The sequence below is a fragment of the Nematolebias whitei genome, chromosome 1 (assembly GCF_014905685.2).
Source record: "Nematolebias whitei isolate Nwh7 chromosome 1, NemWhi1, whole genome shotgun sequence".
Taxonomy (NCBI): Eukaryota; Metazoa; Chordata; class Actinopteri; order Cyprinodontiformes; family Rivulidae; genus Nematolebias; species Nematolebias whitei.
In genome coordinates, this window is record NC_056498.1 from 44,033,447 (window position 1) to 44,042,965 (window position 9,519).

At 41.8% G+C, this 9,519-nt stretch overlaps 1 protein-coding gene and 1 long non-coding RNA gene across 2 annotated transcripts in view; one reads left to right on the plus strand and one right to left on the minus strand.

Moving 5' to 3' along the window:
* Window positions 1-9,519, minus strand: part of sanbr (SANT and BTB domain regulator of CSR) — a gene marked incomplete at its 5' end in the record, with an annotated part of 66,761 nt that overhangs the window by 56,401 nt on the left and 841 nt on the right.
* LOC119410632 lies at window positions 878-9,079 on the plus strand. Its single transcript, XR_005186863.1, has 4 exons — window positions 878-994; window positions 1,103-1,274; window positions 8,605-8,715; window positions 8,847-9,079. It is a non-coding gene; the product is annotated as an uncharacterized LOC119410632 (long non-coding RNA).

A 9,519-nucleotide genomic window follows, 5' to 3' on the forward strand; every position in this document is an offset into this window, starting at 1 on the left:
AGGCAAAGAGATTCCCAACCAAGTGTTGAAGATTGACATATCGTTTTGAAAGTACCATATTTTGATTGATGTGATCCTTCTTTCTTTCTTTTTTTCTGCGAAAACTGAGAAGTAGTGTGGGCTGATTTCTTCACAGTATTCTAATTTTTTGAATTCCTGTTTTCTTGGGTTTCATGAGCTGGAAGCCAAAATTATGTAAAAATACACAAATAAATAATTGAATTGGGGTGCACTGATTGCAGTTTTCTGGCCGATCACCGATTTCTAAAAAGTCTGACCTGCCGATTCCGATTTTGGCCGATACCGATTTTGTTTTCTAAGCGACACTGTTAGGTGTTTTAAGGTCGCAATGCACCTTCAATTTTCCAATATAATTTTGTTGAAAAACATACCTTTGAACAATATCCTAGAAACAATACAAACTTATTTAACTGGCCATGAGGTAGTGCTCTGAAATATAAATGAAGTTCAGACAATTGTTAAAACTAAAAAATCGGTAAAATCGGGTTCTCATGCAAGTATTGGACGATTTCCAATTTCCCAAAATTAAGTAAATCGGTGCAACCCTACTTGAAATTGTTTAAATTGTGGGCCCTGAATCTATCATCTATTAATGATTAACTTTTTGAATGGAATTATGGAAGTTAAACAACTATTACATGATATTCTAATTTTTTGGAAAGGGTCTGTATATATACTTAAAGGTTTATGAACAAATCCTTGTCTTTATTAATCAGTAGTTTAAAAATTAATATTCTGTCAGAGAAGAAAAATAAAGCTCATAATGATTTTATGGATAATTTATTTTTTAAGCCTTGCTTCTTTCCTGTCAGTGTCTGTAGAAATGAGTCACTTCTGTTCAGACAACAACAACTTTCCCTTCGACAACAATGTCCTGGTTCTGGACATGGTGCTGGACTCTCTTTGGGGGTTGCCACAGCCCATAGACTGGGACAATGTAGCTCAACTGTTACCGGGCTTCAGTCCCAACAAGGTAAGTGTAGTGAATCCTTTAATCTCTTCACTTGTCCCACTATTCACATCTTCTGCTTTGTTAGTTATCACTGAGAAACTATCCACTGGCTCTGTTGTGGATTTACAGTGTGCCTGTCGATTTGAGGCGCTGCAGAGGACTGGGGGGTTTCCATGTGTGGAATATCAGTTTAATGCCCAAACAGAAGTAAGCACCACACCATCAGACCTGTCCACACTGCTGGACTCTGCAGATATAACCAAAATATCTGGAAGAAGCCTGTGCTGCAGTGAAGATTCAGGTAAGTGGTGTCCTTTGTATGCACAAAAAATATACTTCAGTTATAAGATAAGATACAATACGCTGAAGAACAGCAGCACGAACATGAGTCTGAGCAGATGAATACAAATGAACACAGCATCATGAAATAAATCAGAAGCACAAGATCAGAAATCAATTCAATTCAGTTTCAATTCAGTTTATTTATAAAGCACCAAATCACAACAAAGTTGTTTCAGGGACTTTACAGGAACATTCACATAAAAGCCAATTAGTAAAGTTCTCTATCTAAGGAATCCAGCAGACAAGTTGAATCTTAGCTTCGTTGCAGTCTCCCATCCTGAGCAAGCACAGTGGAGACAGTGGAAAGAAAAACTCCCTTTAACAGGAAGAAACTGTAATGTTTTGTATTTGTCTTAATAAAGATAATCGACACGCTTCATGAGCCCGGGTCTGTTTATTGCATGCCCGTAACATGTACACCCAATCCTTACGTCACATCCTGTCTACTATATGGCAAGCCCATGAGGACAATAATTATGACGGTTTACAATACAACATTGTAAATACAACATCTCCTTTTTTTTTTTTTTTTTTTTTTCCTTTGAATGCCACATGTCCTCATTGAACTGGTACACATATTGATTATATTGTCACATGAAAATTATGCTGCAGTAAACAACATGTCAGACTTGTAAACATCATTTTACATTCACATTGCACATATTTTCATGTAAACATCATTTTTGGACAATATGGGCTTCAGTTTAGACAGCCACCTCAGTTGGAAGAAACAAGATTTAACAATCATGTTTACCTGACTGTTAAGTTTCAGGGAAGGGTCCATTATCACTCCCAGATTAGTGACTCTTTGTTTTTCTGACAGGGTTAGAGCAGAGAGGTCGATACAGTGGTTTGTGATCGTGTCGTTGTGAGGGAACAACATGACTTCAGACTTCTTTTCATTGAAACTTAAGAAATTTAAAGCCATCCTGTCCCTGATGTCAGCCAGGCAGTGGAGGAGCGGTTGAATAGAGCATGTACCGTTGTGTCTTAGGGGGAAGTAAATTTGACAGTCATTGGCATAGAAGTGGAAGGGCATGTTGTGTTTCCGGAAAATAGCACCAAGCGTCAGCAGGTATAAAGAGAATAGGAGGGGACCCAGGATGGACCCCTGCAGAACCCCCCATTTAAGCTCTGCCTCTGCGGAACTAAAATCCTTGATGGAGACACAAAAGGATCGGTCAGCGAGGTAAGATCTGAACCAATTGAGGGCTGATCCTGTGACGCCCACCCACTGCTCCAACCTAGCAATGAGGATCTCATGGTCGATGGTGTCAAAGGCGGCTGTGAGGTCCAACAGGACAAGCAGCACAGAATCACCAGTATCTGTGGATCTGAAGATGTCATTAAAGACCTTCAGCAGGGCAGTTTCAGTGCTGTGGAGAGGTTTAAAGCCAGATTGGAAAAGCTCTAAGATGGCGTGATCCTCCAGGAAGCACTTCAACTGGGACTCGACTATTTTCTCCAGTAGTTTAGAAACAAATGGGAGTTTGGTGACAGGCCGGTATTTGGAAATTGCTGGAGGGGTCAAGGATTGATTTTTTAATGAGAGGCTGGACAGCAGCATGTTTAAAGGTTTTTGGCACCACGCCAGTGGATAAACTACTGTTTACTATAGCAAGAATAGACGGACCTAGAGTTGGAAACACCTCCTTTAGTAGTCGAGGGGGGACCACATCAAACGGGGAACCAGAAGGTTTCAAGCTGCACATGACCTGCTCTAGAGAAGATAGAGTGATGGGTTCAAAATGGTCAAATGGAGCTACAGATTGAGGTGGGATGGATGGGTCATGAGTTGGAGAGGAAATGAGAGCCCTGGTGGTCGTAATTTTTTCCGAAAAGAAATGTATGAAGTTGTCGCACAGTTCAGTCGAGGCTTCCAGAGGTGATAGTTCAGTGAGGTGGAGAACAGAGTTTTGGGTGGAGAAGAGGACACGTGGGCTGCAATAGTTTGAGGTAATTATATCAGAGAAGTATTTGGATTTAGCAGCTTTCACTGCTTTCTGATAACAGCGCCAAATCTCTTTAAGAATTTGAAAAGAGACCTGCAGCCTGTCTTTCCTCCACTTTCGCTCCGCCCTCCTACATTGCTGCCTAACGGCCTTGGTGACTTCACTCAGCCAAGGTTCTGCTCTAAGTTTAGATTTTTTGGTTTTAACAGGCGCAACATGATCCAGAGTCTTTAAGCAGACAGAGTTAAACTGGGATGTCATCTCCTCAGTAGTGGTGATAAACACTGGGGGCTGAATTATCTTTTTGAAGAGTTTCAGTCAGGGCTTAGAGCTCATCATAGTACAGAAACAGCACTAGTAAAATTCACTAATGATATTCTCATGGCCTCAGACAATGGACAGGTGTCTATACTGGTCCTGTTAGACCTCAATCCTGCATTTGTAACACCTGGAGAGCAGGTGCAAAGACAATACCCTTCACATCATTGTGAAAAAGACAAAGGAGATGATTGTGGACTTCAGAAGAAACAAACAAAGCTATACTCCCCTGAACATAAGAGGATCTGCGGAGGAAGTGGTCTCCCGCTACAAGTACTAGTGTGTGCACCTGAATGACAACCTCAGCTGGGGCAACACCACCAGCCTGATCAAGAAACTTCATCAGAGACTCCCTCAGACTGCTGAGACGAGCTGGTCTGGGAAGCTCAGTCCTCACCACCTCTTACAGGTGTGCAGTGGAGAGCATCCTGTGCTCCAGCATCAACGTGTGGCATGGAGGCTGCACATTTGCAGAAAGAAAAGCTTTGCGGAGAGTGGTGAAGGCTGCACGGGGTACTGTTCGGGTCGGCCTCCCCACCATCACAGACATTTGCACCTCTAGATGCAGGAAGAGGGCCACCTGCATTGTGGTGGACCCCACTCACCCAGCACACACACTTTTTGCCCCACTCCCCTCACAGGGGAGGTTGGGGAGCATTAAGTGTAGAACCACTAGACTGAGGAACAGCTTCTGCCCTGAGGCTGTTGGACTCATGAATATCTAACCAGGATGATCACTGTGAGAAATCACATCATGTTGCTGCTGATCTGTTTCATGTTGCTGCTGATCTGTTTCATGTTGATGTGTTCATGCGTGCACATCTGCTCACACAGACTCATGTTCGTGCTGATGTTCGACGTACTGTTCTTATTCTATTAGTGCTTAGTGTATATTTAGTTGATGTTTTTCTTAGTTCATATCTTGGATCTTATTACTGTTTTCCTTTTACATTTTATTGTTGGATGTAACTAGGGCTTTAACAGACTACACGAGTAATCTACACATCGATTCCTAGGACACCTATCAAGGTTTTTAATTTCACGTAGAGTATTCGTGGTGACATCATTACGTTGCCGTTACGTCATCGCGTCACGTGATTCGCACCGGGCGCGGGTTACAAAATGGATTCCTCCAAGAAGACGGATGGAGCAGAGCAGACCCAGTCTTGACATCCATCCATCCATTATCTTTACCCGCTTATTCCATTTTGGGTCACGGGGGTCGCTGGTGCCCATGTCCAGCAATCACTGTGCGAGGGGCGGGGGACACCCTGGGCAGGTCTCCAGTCCATCACAGGGACACATAGAGACAAACGAGACAAACAACCATTCACTCTCTCACCTAGGGACAATTTAGAGTTACCAATCAGTCTAACATGCATGTTTTTGGTCTGTGGGAGGAAACTGGAGTACCCGGAGAAAACCCACGCATGCACGGAGAAAACATGCAAACTCCACCCAGAAAGGCCCCCAGACTGTGATTTGAACCAAGGACCTGCTCACTGAGAGGCAGCAGCTCTACCAGTTGCGCCACCATTCTGCCCTTCCAGTCTTGACAAACGGGTAGAAATGCATCAATAGTCTGGAAATATTTCACTAAAGATGAATCTTCTGGTTCAACTACCATAAGGAAACAGAAAATGAATAAACTTCCTGACTGTTTAGAGCTCGTTGCAAACTGGTGTTACACCATATTTTGTGACCGTAGGGGGCGGTGTTGCATGCACTGTTGTAGGTCACAGAATATGGTGTAACACCAGGTCCAATTGACCAAACCAGAACCAGTTTCCTCTGACCTTGTTTCACAAACAAAAAGCAAAAAATATTAATCTCTAAACCTATTTAAAAAATCTATAAACATATTAATCTCTAAAACTAAACTTAATGCGCACCACAGCTGGCGGTGGTGCGGGGTGGTCGACCCCCCCACACACACACACACTGTTTTTAGTTTTGTTGTTGACGTGCTGCACATTTTTTCACGTTTGCAGCTTAATAATAATAATAACTAATAGTTTAGTTTTTCTTGTAACTTATTTGCTGTATGATAAATGGTAGGAGCATAATATATGCTCCCAATGTTTTGTTGGTCTTTTTTTTTTTGTAAATAATGACCTTTTTTGCGGTTTTATTTATCAATTTATTTTTGTATCTTTAGATCCTATGATGTCATCAAGTACTCGAGTTCTACTCGAGTTTTATTATGTTAATGTCGAGTTTAAAAATTATGTAGTCGTTCAACCCCTAGATGTAACTGGGACCCAGTGTACATAATTTCGCTCCACCACATGTACCACATGTGGTGCGAACAACAATAAAAAATCTCTGGCTCTCTGACTTCTCCCCATGCTGAGTCCATTGTTGAAAAATGACAAAACAGAAATCAAAAAACCGCTAAAATTTGATGCCACTTCATTTTCTTTTTTTTTTTTTTTTCAGAAGAAGAAGATGTTTCTTCTTCAGAGGTTTTTGTGTCGTTTCCTTCAGTAGTTTTTTTTTTTTTTTTTTGGGCCGCCCCCCCCAGGGGGGGGGGGGGGGGCAGTTTGGCTCGATTGACTCAGTGCAGTGTGAATGCGAACCGCACCAGCTGAAAATGTAAACAGATGTTCTGAATTTTGGTCCCCAAACGAACCTAGTCTACTGGACTATACTATCAGGTGTGAAAACACACTAAAAGATATAAGATGTATGATAGTCACTAATAGTGCAAAACAATACACCGAACAACAGCAGCACAAACGTGAGTTGGGCTGGGTACCTTTCTAAAAAAAAAATCGGTATTGGTACTGGTGTTGGTTCTTGGACGGTTCTTTTTTCTGTACCAATTTTGAAAATAATATTAATTCTAACAAAAAGTAAATTATGTTACACATTATAGTACAAATTGTGAGTTTTATTTTTTAACTTTGGTATTTTTCTATTCCAAGCAGTTTTCTTACATAAAAATAAACAAATAATTTTCAATTCAAAAAAACAGTTTCAAACCAGTGACAGGTCAGTGTCTAATGTTCACTGCTACACACCGAGGACCTTTTCACTGAACAGTTTGTCTTCAGAAAAATTCAGAAACATGAACATGTCTGTTTTCTCTGGACACAGACAAGCTGCTCCTGGCTGATGGTGTCTCCAGCAGTAGAACATGTTCACTCTGAGGCTGTAGATGATGATTGTTGCACACACAGATACCTGGTTGCCAGTTTGACATATTATCCCCCACATTCCACCAGCAGGTCACTGGATTCACTGAGGTTAGGGTTGATGAAGACTTCTGCACCTCTGTGTCTCTGCCTGAATCTTCTCTGTGGTTCTCTGGGGTTTAGGGCTCTGATCATCTCCCTAACTGACATGAGAACAAAACATCAACAATAACATGGTTGTGTTATTATTGACCAAAAAACATTATCTAGGCTGAGAGATACTGGTTTAACTGGTCTACAAAATCCTTTAAAGTTTACTTACCTCCACCAATGCAGCCTCCACTGTAGTTAGAAGCAGCAAACTTTTAACAACAAAGTTTGTGACTGTCCTGTGGCCCCCACCTCACTTTTCTTTTGTCTGTCCTCCTCACATCAGGGTCAGAACCTCGTGCGAGGAGAAACAATGAACATTAGTGAACTGTTTAAGCAACTGACTGGACAGATGAGCACATTTTTACAAGATAAGCTTTATCTGTTACTGTCAATCTTTAGTTTGCTTCTGATTTTAGCTAGCTACATAGATAGCCATAAAATAAATTTACACACTAATATCTTAAAGTTAGCGTTACATTGATTCTAGTTCAATTCACCATGTTGTACGTGTTAAGCTGCAGTAACGTTAACAAACGTAAATTTACCAGCTGAAATTCCAGACACAGCTCCATCCTCGGAGTTCTTTGATGAAGAGGAGTCCAGTCATGGAGATAATGAATCAGGACGTTCATGCTCTCTAACACTCACAGGCTGACTTTAATGCTGAGAGGAGGAGGAGGGGGGAACCTGTGGTGATTCTCTCTCCTTGCAGAAAAACACGGAGCAACTTTCTGCTCATAAATTGAAGCCGTTCGACAACACACGCGCTGCACACGTGAACCCTGTCTGTGGGCGTCACCAGCACCATAGACATACATTATACATAGATTATGTGCAACAGCTCTATACAGCTCTGGGTGTAAACACGTAGTCTGTTTGTCATATGTCTGGTGTTTTACCTGCCTGCGTGCTGAAACCACGCGTCACGTTACAGCCAATACCGAAACTTGACACTGAAAAAAGAGTGACGTTTCAGTCCACACACCGACCTGTGCAGTTCGGTCGGTGCTATAAAATAACCTCGGTTCGGTACTCAGCCCTAAACATGAGACACCCAAAATACCTCTAATTTCCTATCTAAATGACTACTGGCCCATTGCTCTCACTTCAATGGTGATGAAGTGTTTTGAAAAGCTAGTCAGGAGTCACATCACTTCACTCCTTCCACAAACCCTTGACCCCCACCAATTTGCTTACCGAGCTAATAGATCAACTGAGGATGCCATTAAGGCTTAAGCACAGCTCTTCGTGTTTCCATGTCCCACCTCGAGAAAAAAGAGCTATGTACGGATGCTCTTCATAGACTATAGCTCTGCTTTCAACATCATCCTTGCCAACAAAGTGGTAAACGGGGAAATGGGACTTCCATACTCCACCTGCGCATGGGTAAACGGTTTTCTGTCTGACCGCAGCCAGAGGGGGTCAAGTGGGCCATCACATATCCATGGCCCTCAGCCTCAACACGGGAGACCCCCAGGGCTGTGTACTGAGCCCCCTGCTCTATGCTTTGTACACACATGAATGCACCCCTGCTCACTACAGCAACACCATAGTCAAATTTGCAGACAGTACCACAGTGCTACGGCTCATCAGTTCATTAGTGGGGGGGGGATAAGTCTGCCTACAGGGATGAGGTGGAACAATTGACTGCTTGGTACTGCTTGAGTTGGACTTATATTTAACTATAGATTTTTGGTTGAGTTTATATTTCTTATGTTGTTGTTTGCAGGCTCCAAGTCAATCCCTTTGAGAAGAGTGGGTCCTGTTGAAAGGAAAGAGAAACGACCCTCAGCAGAAGAGGACAGTAAACCTCAAAAACCACAAGAGTAAGTCAAGAGAGGTAAACTACACTAGAACACGGTGATGAATTTTAAAATCTTTTGAAATCTGTTTAATCTGTAAATATACTTAGCCTTATACACAAATTTTGAAAGTCTGCTAATTAAAATGTTTATCAACCTTGTTTTACAGTCCTAATGTTGTGATCCACGTGTGCGATGAGACCAAGAACCTGAAGCAGCATTTCACCTGTCCCAGAGATCTTTTAGTCAAAGAGATGCGGTACTTTTCTGAGTATTTGTCTTTGGACCCACAGAGGTGGGATGAGGTGGACATCTCTGTTCACTGTGATGTGCAGATTTTTGACTGGCTCATGAACTACGTCAGAAGGAATACGACAGAAAAAGGAAACAAGGACAAACCCCGGCTTGGTAAGTCAATTCAATTAAATTCAGTTTATTTCTATAGCGCCAAATCACAACAAAGTTGTCTCAAGGCACTTTACAGAAACATTCACATACATAAAAGCCAATTAGTAAAGTTCTCTATCTAAGGAATTAAGTTAAAAAAAATAAATACAATAAAAAATAAATCATTTGCATGATTCCTCTCAATAATAGCGGAACTGTTCACCTACTTACCATACCATACCACTTTATTTATAAAGCACTTAAAACAGCTACAAGGCTGTTGAACCCAGACCCAGACCAGTGGTCATTCCATATGTTGAGGGGGTATCAGAGAAACTGAGACGTTTATTTTCTAAACATAACGTCCCAGTGGCTTTTAAACCCCAAAATACATTAAAGACTGGTTCATCCCAAAGATCCAGTCCCCCGGCACAAACAGAGTAATGTTGTGTATG